This window comes from Poecilia formosa, unplaced genomic scaffold (genome assembly GCF_000485575.1).
Source record: "Poecilia formosa unplaced genomic scaffold, Poecilia_formosa-5.1.2 Scaffold294, whole genome shotgun sequence".
Taxonomy (NCBI): domain Eukaryota; kingdom Metazoa; phylum Chordata; class Actinopteri; order Cyprinodontiformes; family Poeciliidae; genus Poecilia; species Poecilia formosa.
The window spans coordinates 131,107-143,500 of record NW_006800233.1 but is presented as its reverse complement, the minus strand read 5'-3'; the positions used below and the strand labels follow the sequence as shown (position 1 = coordinate 143,500).

General features: G+C 39.8%; 2 long non-coding RNA genes across 2 annotated transcripts in view; one reads left to right on the top strand and one right to left on the bottom strand.

Annotated features, from left to right (window-relative positions):
- LOC107838674 (uncharacterized) overlaps nt 1–8,665 on the top strand; it is a 14,652-nt gene extending 5,987 nt beyond the window's left edge. The window contains exons 2-3 of the long non-coding RNA XR_001664758.1: nt 7,570–7,576; nt 8,446–8,665. This is a non-coding gene — a long non-coding RNA (uncharacterized LOC107838674). The remainder of the gene's footprint in view (nt 1–7,569; nt 7,577–8,445) is intronic.
- LOC107838673 (uncharacterized) lies at nt 5,895–6,664 on the bottom strand. Its single transcript, XR_001664757.1, has 3 exons — nt 6,637–6,664; nt 6,200–6,352; nt 5,895–6,062 (listed from the first exon to the last, which is right to left on the bottom strand). It is a non-coding gene; the product is annotated as an uncharacterized LOC107838673 (long non-coding RNA).
- Nucleotides 8,666–12,394: the final 3,729 nt, after the last annotated feature.

Sequence of the window (12,394 nt, the reverse complement as noted above, 5' to 3'; positions counted from 1 at the left end):
CGGGCTTAGATTGGTCTTCATGCCAATGCCAACATGAAGGCCCTCCATGCAACCAGTTGAGGTTGGTCGCATGGACGTCTGTCTTTTGTCAGACCTCTGTGTTTGATAGATGGTCTGTCTTTCCTCGGACCTCCCTGGTTGATTGGAGGTCCGTCTTTCTTCGGACCTCCCTGGTTGAGTGAAGGTCCGTCTTTCTTCGGACCTCCCTGGTTGATCAAAGGTATGTCTTTCTTCGGACCTCCCTGGTTGATTGGAGGTCTGCCTTTTCTTGGTCTCCTCTATTTGTAGGGAGCCTTCTGTTTGCAAGCTGGATGTGGGTCGGCGCAAAGGCCGAGTCAGGCTATTCATGGAGACCCCTTGTTGACTGAAGGTCTGCCTTTGCTTGGGCTCCTCTGCTTGCAGGGGGGTCTTTGGTTGGGTGGAGACTCTAGGATGGATATTTTCTAGAGCAAGTTTTAACTCCACCTTCAGGTCTGCAATCTGACCCTGGAGAGCTTTCACCGTTTCCTCCTGAGCCTTAAATTTGGAAGCTTGCTCAGAGTGATTTTTGAGCTGCTCCTCATATTCAAGTCTCACTTTGTATTCTTCAACCATTACTTCAATAAGACCTTTATTGCGGAAGGCGTATTTTGCAGCCTCCTGCTTGAAGTACTCCAGCTGTTGAAGAACGCTCTTGTCAACTGTGACTTTGGAAGAGTAGGAAACCTTTGGCACATCTTTAATCTTTTGCTGGTGATGTTCTTTTTCCAACATTGTTTGCAGTCTTTGAATCTCCTCCTGCTGGGATGTGACTTCAGCCTGACATGCAACCCTTCGGTCTCTTTCCTCTTGGAGTTCAAAATTCTTTCTCTGCAACTCTGTTTTAAGATCGTCTACCTGCTTTGTNCCCTTCGGTCTCTTTCCTCTTGGAGTTCAAAATTCTTTCTCTGCAACTCTGTTTTAAGATCGTCTACCTGCTTTGTCAGATCTTTAACGTGTTGGTTTGTCTCTTCCAAGTCTTCCATTGAGGGGGTAATCTTGAAGCCAGCAGAGGGTGTTGTTTTCTGCTCGACTTTCAAAGATGTCTCAAAGTTGCCGGAAGGACTTGATTCCCCCTGGATCTCTGATTGATCTTCCGGCTCAATGGGACTGACGCTGTCATCTTCAACAGGGAAAATGACAGCGTCATAGTCGACTTGGATGTTGAGATCTACAATGTCGACCCATGAAAGCTTAGCTGGAAAAGCTTCATGTTTAAAAGCAGTCTGCTGTTGCTTCATGACTGGTAAATTCTCACTTCTCTGGATTCGATACCTAACAAGCTCTGAAGGGTGATCTGCCGCGATTGAACTGTGGAACAGGTCAGAGAAAACTATGTCTGTGAGCCACATTCAAGAGAGAGATTCCCTTGTGATATCATAGAGAGATGACATCACTGCTGATGTCATTGATACCATTGGAACTGAACATTCTATTGTAGCCTGACGTAAAAACATTTTGCTAGACAATAGCTGTGTCCGAATTCAGGGTCTGCATCCTTCGAAGGATGGATTTGTAGGCCGATTACGTCATAGCGTGGCGACAAGGCCTGTCCGAATTCAAATGCATCCTTCAAATGTGTCCTTCTTTTCCCCAGATTTGAAGGATGGGTCCGGTGTATCCTTCACGGCCCACGATATCCCATAATTCATTGCGGGTTCCAACTAGGCATTCAGGCAGAGCGATAATGGCAGTGAATAGCGACAAATTATTTAGCTATATAACACTTTAAATGACACAACGTGATTGGTACAACGTTTTTAGGCGAGAATGTAAGTGTGTAAATCTCAAATATCTGCTTGGTTCATCAATACATCACCTAATTGCAATATTGCTCTGACATTTTCGGACCTGTCTTCTACCGCTGCGTTAACAACCAGCTCCCCGCCAGCTGTTAGCTGGCCGGGCGCTCCAGGTTCGGTATACCGAGAGAAAACGCCTAACTTCTGGCACATTGTTATAAAAACTACCGCTAGCTTTTCCCAATGAGTGGGAGTTAAACACTGATATTATTCAGACAGGTCTGGTTGAAAAATGTTTGGTTTATAAAGTATTTCAAAGCAAAGCACATTGGTTTGATTCATTAATTAAAGTTAAACCTTCAAACATAATAAGTTCATTTAACCGTAATGTCCTATCTGCGATGTGGAGAGTATTATATTTGTAAATGAATAATTTGTATTCCTTGTAGAAAAGTGCAGTACACATTTGAACATTTTAGAATCAAACTAAGAGATTTCCTTTTTACTATGGAAAATCCTTTACTATTAAAGTTGAAGAATAATATAGAAATCAGTAATACAAGACTGAAAAACAAACTTCGGCTCCGTTGTTTTTTGTTTTTTTTCTTCTCCGCTCTCTGCTTCACGCTGTCACGGTTGCTTAGCAACATGAGTTACGCTGAGGTGGGGGCGGGGACAGTTGGTGAAGGCTAGACCTGTCCATCCACAGATATTTTTCTTCCGGTCTTCGTTTATTCCCGGCCTTCGAAGGACCCGTCCTACGTAGACCAGTCCTTCGAAGGATGCAGACCCTGAATTCGGACACAGCTAATGTCAAACATTGAGAAGTTTTAATTTTTGTTATCAAACATTATGAAAAAAAAAACAAAACAAAAAAAAACAAAACTCGGAAATATATAGGGCCAAGCTTGAGAATCAACTCAAACCCAATTTTTTTTTAAAGTGATGGTTCAGCTTAATTTATTTTATAGTCATGTTGTTTATATTAACCCTTTCGGTCACTACAGTGGATAGCTATCTAAAAGGCATTTTCTTGTGCTTCTTGTGGATTTTTATGTTATAAATGCACATGGACCACTGAAGTGGACACTAATGCATCATAAAATACACTATCAACTACTGGCCATCAGCTGCAAATGCAAGAAATAATTTTTGTTAAATCCAAAATGACCAACAGACAAAAAAGCATGCCGACCGACCCGGTCCCTCCTTCTACTGTAGACAGATAAAAAAAATATATTGTGACATCAGATAACCCCTAAAGAACAACTTTGTATTTGGAGAAAATTACAATTGATCAACTAAAATAAATTAAATTAAATTATTTTTTTTTCTTACAAAATTTAATTTTTCCTACCTTTTTTCATGCCTTAAGAAAAAAAAGGAAAAAAATCCTCCCACAAAGGATCATAATTCATGCATAAAAGGGTTTTTATTTTTTATTTTTATTAGTTTCTGAATTCCCAACATTTGCACATAACTTTAGACTTTTTGTTCATCTGATGAGTTAATTTCTGAATATTAAATCAGATGACCTGTTCAGTTACTTTAGTAAACGTTTCACCAAATACTTTTCATTGTAGATATTGCAGATATTTTGTCTTTATCAGAAAACACCATACAGTTTTTGATCAATTTCTTTCAAAGGATCTTTCTCTTTTTGAGAACTTTGATCGCATTCAACAATTTTCAGAACAATTCGTGGCCATGACAGCATATTTTCCGCTTTGTTTTTAAAGAACGGGAGAGGTGGATAAATGAAGAATAAAAGAAGAAATCTCATACCTAAAACAAAAAACAAAAAAAAAATCTGCAACTGATGAGCAGATGATTCTGAGAATTGCGTCTTTCATAAAATCCAGCAAAGATTTAATACAAGACCTGACAGATGAGTCACTTCCTCTTCATCAGCTCTGAGAATCCTATTCCATGTTTTTCTCTCAGGCCTTTTTTTTTAAATATAGATTCAGCTGAAGACACAGGGATAGCTTCTCTCATTCTGACAAGCTGCTAGGAACACAGCTTCTGAAGTAACCATCCAATTTAAAATTGGTTAGATATAAATTCATTTCTGAGTATTAGGAGTCTTTCTGCCTCAAAGATTCTTATGTCAAAGTTAAGAGACTGAAATAAAACGTTCACTTTCCGAAATAGTTGGCTAACTTTGAAAGAATATGTTTCTGTAATAAGAAAACAAAAAAAGACGGATATATTGCCTCTGTAATAAAATCTGGAAATCCCCCGGCTAATTCCAAAACAGATTGTTTACGTTACAAAAAATGAATTGATCGTGAAAGAGTTAGTTGGATATGCGAGCGCTAATTAGCAACACAGAAGAAAGATTAAGTGAGCACTTTTGCTACATAGATTATCCAGAAATCATCCAAGAATCATAAGTGATTTTATGAAGTAAATGGGTAAAGAGCACCTCAGCTAAAATCTTCCTCTTATGAAATATGCAACAATTTGAAATCTGGGTATTACAAGAAAGAAAAGTAAAACCTGAGAAGAGGATGCAACTCAGCAGCCAAACCATCCACGGTCCATTTTTGTGTTCTCAAGTAAAAATATTTTTGTTTCTGCCAATTTTGTTTTTAGAAACTCCAACAACAAAATCTCCAATGAATCGTCCTGCATGTTTACCCACAATAATATTTTATAGCTCCATCCTCTTTTGTGCATGTGAACTTTTTAGGGTCCAAACACGTTGAGGGAAAATCAAACTTTAGCTCTTCTTATAGAGTTTGACAAGGATACAGTTTTTTCGAGGTGCAGCTGGACAGGACAGAAAGGCTGATAGAAAGAGAAGCGAAAGACATGAAAATGGCCTCGGGGATGGGAAGCAAACTGGGCACCAAGAGGTAAAAAAAAGTATAATTCCCCTCTGTTCACTATAATATAATAGCATAGCCGCTATATGTGGTGCACCTGCTCTAACAATGAGCCATGTGGCATCCCAATCATCACCAATCTAGTGTTGCTAATCCATCACGACTGAAACATGAACTGACTATGCAAAGCGAGCCTGGCTCAATCACTTCATGACCCGATAATAAAAAAATGAAGGACCTCAGACGGGTCTTTTTCCAGGTGTTTGCTGTCAAAGCCCTAACAAGGCCATTGTGCTGAGGACAAGTGCAGCGGCTCATGGAAACTCCGAGTTTCTCTTGTGGTTTTATTCCACACTTTTCTGCAGAGCAATGCCAGGAGCCAGAGGACTTTGAAATAACTTACTTTTGGACAGTTTGCTGCTCTCCACCGATTATCAGACTGCTCTCACAACATGTCAGATTTTGCTCGACCACCGGACTTGGAGCTGGTTGGATTCTGATCCAGCAGGTGTTGAAGAAGCAGGAGGGAGAGAAAAGCAAAGGCAGGACTCTGTTTTTAAGTGCAGGTTCTGCTACTCATGTGATGTGATTGTGTTGGTCGACTTGTCTCTGTTATGCAATGAAGAGATTTTTTGATTTCGTTTCCATTTTCAAATGTTGCTAATTTTTAATATACAATAACAATCAATGATTTTGATTCCAGAGACAGTTGTTGATTCACAGGATGTTGGTGTAAATTGGAGTAATAATACTTAACATCAGCTTCATTTTACTCCTTTTTGAACCTAATATGAAATTTATTTTCTAACTTTTTTTTTTACATTTGAATGTATATATATGTATATTTTCATTTCAATCATTCTTATTAGAACCAAAGAAGAAAATATAACTTTAGTCTCCAAGATACTGCTCTGCACTATCATTTTTTATTATTGCTTTCCTCTAAATATAATATCATAAAATGCACAATTTTTCAGGTACATTTGATTTATATATATTTTTTTCTATCACTACATTCGTCTTTGGTGGCATTTGAACTGTGCATCAAAGATCAGATATCAATATTTGAATGTTTCTGCTGCCTTCAGCTCAATTTTTTCCACACCTTTTTTCATATTTCTCAACTTATAGCACAGAAATGGAACCAAGCATCAACAGCAATGAGCCTGAAAACATTAAAAAAAAGAAAAAAGAATAGATGATTCCCTTAAATGAACGACCTGATTACCAAAGATTCTATCAAATATTAAAGCATGACTACATTTCACAGCTCTGATCAGTCTCGTTAATTAGCTCACCTGGCCCCAGGAGGAAGTGTACCAGTCAAGGCATGTCTGAACATTGCAGGGCATTTGTGTCAACGGCCTGGTGAACATGGCCCGGCAGTGGAAAGGTCGCAGAGTTGTTGGTTTCTCAGGTCAAAACACTGGACCTCTCTGAATCTCATTCCGCCTTCACAGTTCTTGGTGCACTGCGGGGTCAGAGGGGAAGCATGTAAACCAACGAGGCATGAGGAAGCAGCGTGAATTTTCCTTCCTGACGTTAATTAGCTTGGTGGTTCAGAAGTGAAAGGTCCAACACATACAGCGGAGCTGCATGCCATCTCACCTTACTCCACTCCCCGACCTTCCACGTGGAGCAAGGCCTCAGGTAGCACTGTCGGGCAGGCGCAGGCCTCTTGGTCTGATCGCAGTCCGATTCCGAGCCCGTACTGCAAACCAAGGTCCTCCAGACGGCACCCAGACCGCAGGTGGTGGAGCACTGTCCACAGACAAAGTCATTTAAGAGAGAACAAGTCTGACAGCTTCAAACCAGAGAGACATAATTCACATTTCCCCAGCTTGTCATCTACACTCCATTGGTTTTACACTTTGAGGTTTAAGGGGTTAGAAACATTAACCACACCAGGAAGCAAAATATCTATGTTTGAGGATGAAGGTTACAAACTTTATGTTGTATCGGTCAATTTATATATCAAACTTCTGATGTTTTAATTGTCATCGTTAAAACAGGTAGAATGTGCAAAAAAAGTCAAAAATACGTACGGTGCTCCAGTTACCGGTAACTCAGAAGTTATGTGACCAATCTATTTTAGCAATTTACATAAAAAACTGAAAAAAACCTGATAATTTCCATTATTTTAGATTCCCATCATTGTTTAGAAGTGTTAAAATTACTTCATTTTGAAGAAATACACACAGAAGAAATATCTCTTAACCCTCTGATGCGTAACTGGGTCCTTTTTGACACAGTGAGGTCATCTTTTTGCAATATCTTTATAATGAAAAGTTTTCATCACTTCATATTCCAGGTATTCCTCAAGAAACATGTTATTGATATCATGCAATTAAAATTTTTAATTTACCTTTCATACATTTAAAAAAATAGCATGTTTTCTATTACTACCCCATTCTTCCGTGAGTGGGTCCAAAATGACCCACATTCATTTCCTATGGAATTTAATGGGAATCTTGGTTTCTTACCAACTGTGAGTGCCAGGAAAACATTTTTTTGTGAACCAAACACACTGACACCTAATAATATTATTGTACATAGCAAGAACTCTTACATATAAGTATTATCTTTATTTTTTATCTCACAAATGTATTTGTGTGTCAATCATGAGTACTGTGACAGCGTTATTGTCACAAATCAACATATTAGCCTTCTTCAAAGTTAGCTAACACTAGTTATCTAACCAACTTGCTAACATTACCGCCTATACTACATTTTGCATCTTTATTATTTGTGTGTATGTGTCTGTGTGTGTCTGAAACCCTGGATGAGAAAACAAAGAGAGAGAATGTGTTGAATGACATGCAAAACCTGTTGATCAATGTATTCAAGGTTCTTTCTTTTATCATCTCATCTCAATAAATAAAATAAAAATTCATAGCTATAGAAATAAATGCATAAATAAATGAGCCAGAAAAGTGTAGAGTACCTTCTTTGGGTCGGGGAGGAAGTCCTGCCCCAAGTGGAGGAGTTCAAGTATCTCAGGATCTTGTTCACCATTGAGGGAAAAATGGAGCAGGAGATCGACAGGAGGATTAGTGCAGCGTCTGCAGTGAAGAGGGCGCTGTGCCGATCTGTCATGGTGAAGAGAGAGCTGAGACAAAAAGCGAAGCTCTTGATTTACAAGTTGGTCTAAGTTCCTACCCTCGTCAATGGTCATGAGCTTTGGGTCATGTCCGAAAGAAAGAGGTCACGGATACAAGCGGCCAAAATTAGTTTTCCCTGTAGGGTGTCTGGGCTCTCCCTTAGAGATAGGGTGAGAAGCTCAGTCATCCAGGAGAGACTCAGAGTAGAGCTGCTGCTCCTTCATGTCGAGAGGAGCCAGTTGAGGTGACTCGGCATCTGGTCAGGATGCCTCCTGGATGCCTCTCTGGTGAGGTGCTCCGGGCATGTCTCACCAGGAGGAGGCCTGGGGAAGACCCAGGACATGCTGACGATGTTTCTCAGCTGGTCTGGAAGAGCGAACTCTGAGCCTCCTTACTTAGGCTGCTGACCCCGCGACCCGACCCCGGATAAATTGTGCATGGATGGATGGATGGATGGATGGATGGATGGATGGATAAATAATACACATACACACACTCACATGCGTGATACACATAGCATAATAGAACAGAGACAGTAATGTTAGCTAGCCTGGTTAGCTAGCTAGTTTCAGGAAACGTGCTCTTTTCCACCCCCCTCCCCCCATGCCCACTGTTAGGTAAATTGTATTATTATCAACTATTTGTTATATCTTTATTATGTTCTTAGTTTATGTATTCTTACTTATTTAGTTTAGTCATATGTTTTAAGAAATGTTTCTATATTGTTAATCAATCTGATTTCCTTTTTCAGAGGGCCTCTCTGAAGAAGAGCAGAGACAGCAGCTCTTCACAGAACGCCCTGCTTTTGACCTCTTAGATAGCTATAAAACCATCGCCGTGAAGATTCACAACTTGTCCTGTTTGATCCTGGGTCAGGAACTAGATAAGCTAGTGCTAGATAGATTGTGTTGTTAGTTAGCGATAATCTTGGCGCTGTGACTGTGTGATGAAGTGTCTTTCCCCCTCCCTTTAGAGTTACAGCGCTCTCTGTGATTAGGGATCCTAAAGACAATAAAAAGAGAGGGGCAGGCAAATGTGCTTCAGAGCAGCAGGAGATTTGTAACTGAAAGCACATCTCTGTCTGTTCTCCTCGCGAGTATTCGGAATCTAACTTTCTCTTGTCTTTCCTGTGTTATTTGCTGTGTTTAATAGATAGATAGATAGCATTTATTGTCATTGAACAGAATTCAACGAAATTTCCATTGCAGCTCCTGTGCAAAAGGTCAAATATATACAGTATAAATAAGCAAACACACAATAATAAGGTGGTAGACAAAATAGGTGTCAACTCTGACACCCACACACACATAATGGATGTTAACGTCCATTATTGACATTTCATCATTGTTGTTGTAAAATTGCTGCTGTTGTCATTTTGTTTTAAAAATGTTCTACAAATTGTTCTAAAAAAGTTTAAAAAAGTGAAAAATGAAAATATTTCAAACATGAAATAATTCTTGTGTGAAATAAAACACAGTAGAAAGTATTATACAAAACATTATTTTGAATCAAAATGACAAAAGTAGCATAAAAACACATTGATTGTAACCCGGGTCAAAAAGGACCCACTCACGGAAGACTGTATAGTCAGTCACTCATGCATCAAAGGGTTAAGATTATTTTAAGAACCATCCCAATAACCAGGACGTCCTTAAGATTGTGCGAAGGGGAAAAAAACACCACAAAAATTATTATAAAGTAATGTAAAAAAGAAAAACAAGCATTATTGTTAATTTTTTATTCCATTCTCCTTATCCTTATTACATTCCCTCCACCCCTATATGATGTTGTTCTAGTAAACAGCTTACAGAAGCATTTCTGAAGTATGGGAAAGAAATCTCTGTGCTCCATTAATGAGTCACGAGATCTCACCCAAAGCATGATCCACATTGGTAGATCAACACTTGTTGGGAAGTGTTTATTTAATCAGCGAAAGTGCCAAACTGTCCGGGGCTCAGCAACTAATCTTGTTTTCACTCGTCTTTGCTCAGTTGCGCCGCAGCAAGCTCCTACATTCTCTCCATGCTCTCATTTCCTTCCACCTCAACAGAAGAGTCTGCTCTCCTAATTTGTAGCTCTTTTGTCCCCCGTGTTTCAGCTGTGTGTGTGTGGCTCTACTTTGTGCTGTCTCTCAGCACTGCTGGACTGTCCATGTCTTCCCTGATGGATTTAGAGAAAGATCAAGACAAACACAGAAAGTTTTATTGCTTAAGGAGTTTGTTTTGTCTTGGGACCAGCTGAAACTCAGCATGCATCTAAAACTGTGTCCCCAAGGTGTAGAACATTGTTCTTGTTCACCAGCCCACACAGCGGAATGGTGCAAAAGTGAAGGCTGGAGTATATGGAACTCATTTCTGGACTGTTACCCTGTTTCTGTCTCCTGGACATGGTTTAATATTCAACATCTTTTCTCTTTTAGAATCCTAAGATCAGTCAGTTTAACACATGACTCAAAAAGATTGGTAAGTAGGGTTCTTACAGGTTGGGTAAAGGCTAACTGCTAGGCATCTTCATAATCTACCATGTTAAGTACTTGAAAAGCTGTAAGTACACAGTGAGAGCCCTGTTAGTTTGCAGTAAGGATACAATGACATGTTGGATTTAACTCTGTAACCACACATATCACATACTGATATCATATAAGTGTTATTAAGAAACCAAAGGCATGATCAGCAAATACCCATTAGATAGCCCCTACGTATCATCTAAGTATCAAACAGGGGTGAGAATTTTGTGGTCAACGATTAAATTCAAAATCAATTTCCATTTCAAAGCAAATATTCATTCATTTTTCTGCTTAACTCAGTAGGTGTCAAAATGATATTCATGATCTACTCTAGCCTGCTTTGCCAGGCAGGATGACAAATGGAAGCAATAAATTGTCCTTTTTACAATTATTACATTTTAAATGTTTTCCCATCCCTTATTTCTGTGTCTTCTGTTTCGCTTTTGTGAAATTGTAATAGTGAGAGCGCCGTCTTACTGCAGACAGCCTCCTCCATGGATTACACAGTTGCTGAAAATGGCCAGTTGACTGTCTTTGCTGTCATAGTAAAGAAATACAAAACTTTACATAGTTCCTCACTGCGCTGGATAAACGTCCCAAATTAATGTCGTCTGCGACCAAAAAAAGCAGACTAGTTGAAGCGAAATATCAACATCGTTGTCTGAGCAAATTCGTGCATAAAACACAACCACAAACCCCTGACCAATCGCACAACGCTCCTCAAACAGAAGGTAAAGGTGTACTGTGACTATGCTGTAGCCAACTACGTATTTACAGTATGCTCAGGATTCATTTTTCGAACATTCCACACAAGGAAGCTCATTTCAAGCGCCATCTTCCCAGGAATTCACTAAAGTCCAAATTGAGTCAAATTTTTTGCAGCAACAAAGACAGCTCTCTTTAATTTTTGTAGTTTCCTCTTTGTTGTGTTGCTTTCAATGCATGTTTACGTTCCAGTACAGGCTGCTCAGCAACATCAGAACGTTCCACGTTGTTACCATGGCAATGCAAAGAAATTAGCACCAAAGCTAAATTTCATTCTTTGTTCTAATTCAAGCCAAAACAAAACACCTGAACACAATACACAGTTCTATTTAAAAAAGAAGAAAAAAAAAAAACTAACAAAAGTTGGTTTCTTGTAGAATTATCTACGAAAGCGCATGCATAGCTGTTTGTCTTTATGTTGTCCTGTGATGGACTGACAACCCATCCTGGTTCCTCTGACCCAGTAACCTTTAGGAGAACAAGCTGGAACCAGCAATGGATGGAGGAATAGATTCAAAGGAAACAAAGACTTTTCCAAAAAATTCCAGACAGGCAGTCAGAGAAGTTCACACCAACATTATCAGACGATCAAACGATTGCTGTAAAAGTCAATGGGAGCCTATAAATCAATGCTTAACCTCTTCTTTATTCAACGTGGCAGGACTTTAAATGGCACGCTTCGTGTGCTTCCTTAAATGCCAGGTCGGAACGAAAATCTTAAAATAAAAAGATTTTTAAAAAGTCTTCCAATTGGAGTCGGAAAGCAATCTACACTCTGATCACGTTCAGTAGCTGAGAATCTCATCACACGGCCCCGTCTGCCTCAGACTCAGTGGCCCGCTCCAATAGTCCTAGCTTATTATTGGAGGAACTTCAGCGGTGTCACACAAGATGTGATGACTATCTTAGCGGCCTTTTTTCTTTTTTCATTTTTGTTAACCTTGTTTGTGTTTGTGCACAAACTCGGCAGCCGTTTGATGCATGCCAAGTCATTTGGATTGCCCTCCACATCCATGCAGATCAGAATTCCTGGACTTCGCCTGCTGCAGTTACTGCATGGTTAGCAGCAAAAACAAGCCACTGCAGGGTACAGCTGGCAGCCGCCGTGTGTACGGCAGCCTTACAGACATGATTTATGGCAAATATTACCAAAGCCCTGAGAGGAGAAGAAGAAGGAGGAGGGAGATGAAGGAGGAGAAGATGAAAGCGAGTGACTGCGAAGAGTGAGAATGAAGGAAGAGTTGAAGGTGACACCAGGTTCTAGGAGAGATAGGGTGAAGGATGATGGCCTCTGCAATCTCGCCCATGACTAAGATCAGTGTAGCATCTCGTCTCTGTGTGTTAGAGTGTGTGTTGTGTGATTAAATCTTTAAGCGCACACAATGTCAAATGTAGTCTGGTGTGTGTGTGTGTGTGTGTGTGTGTGTGTGT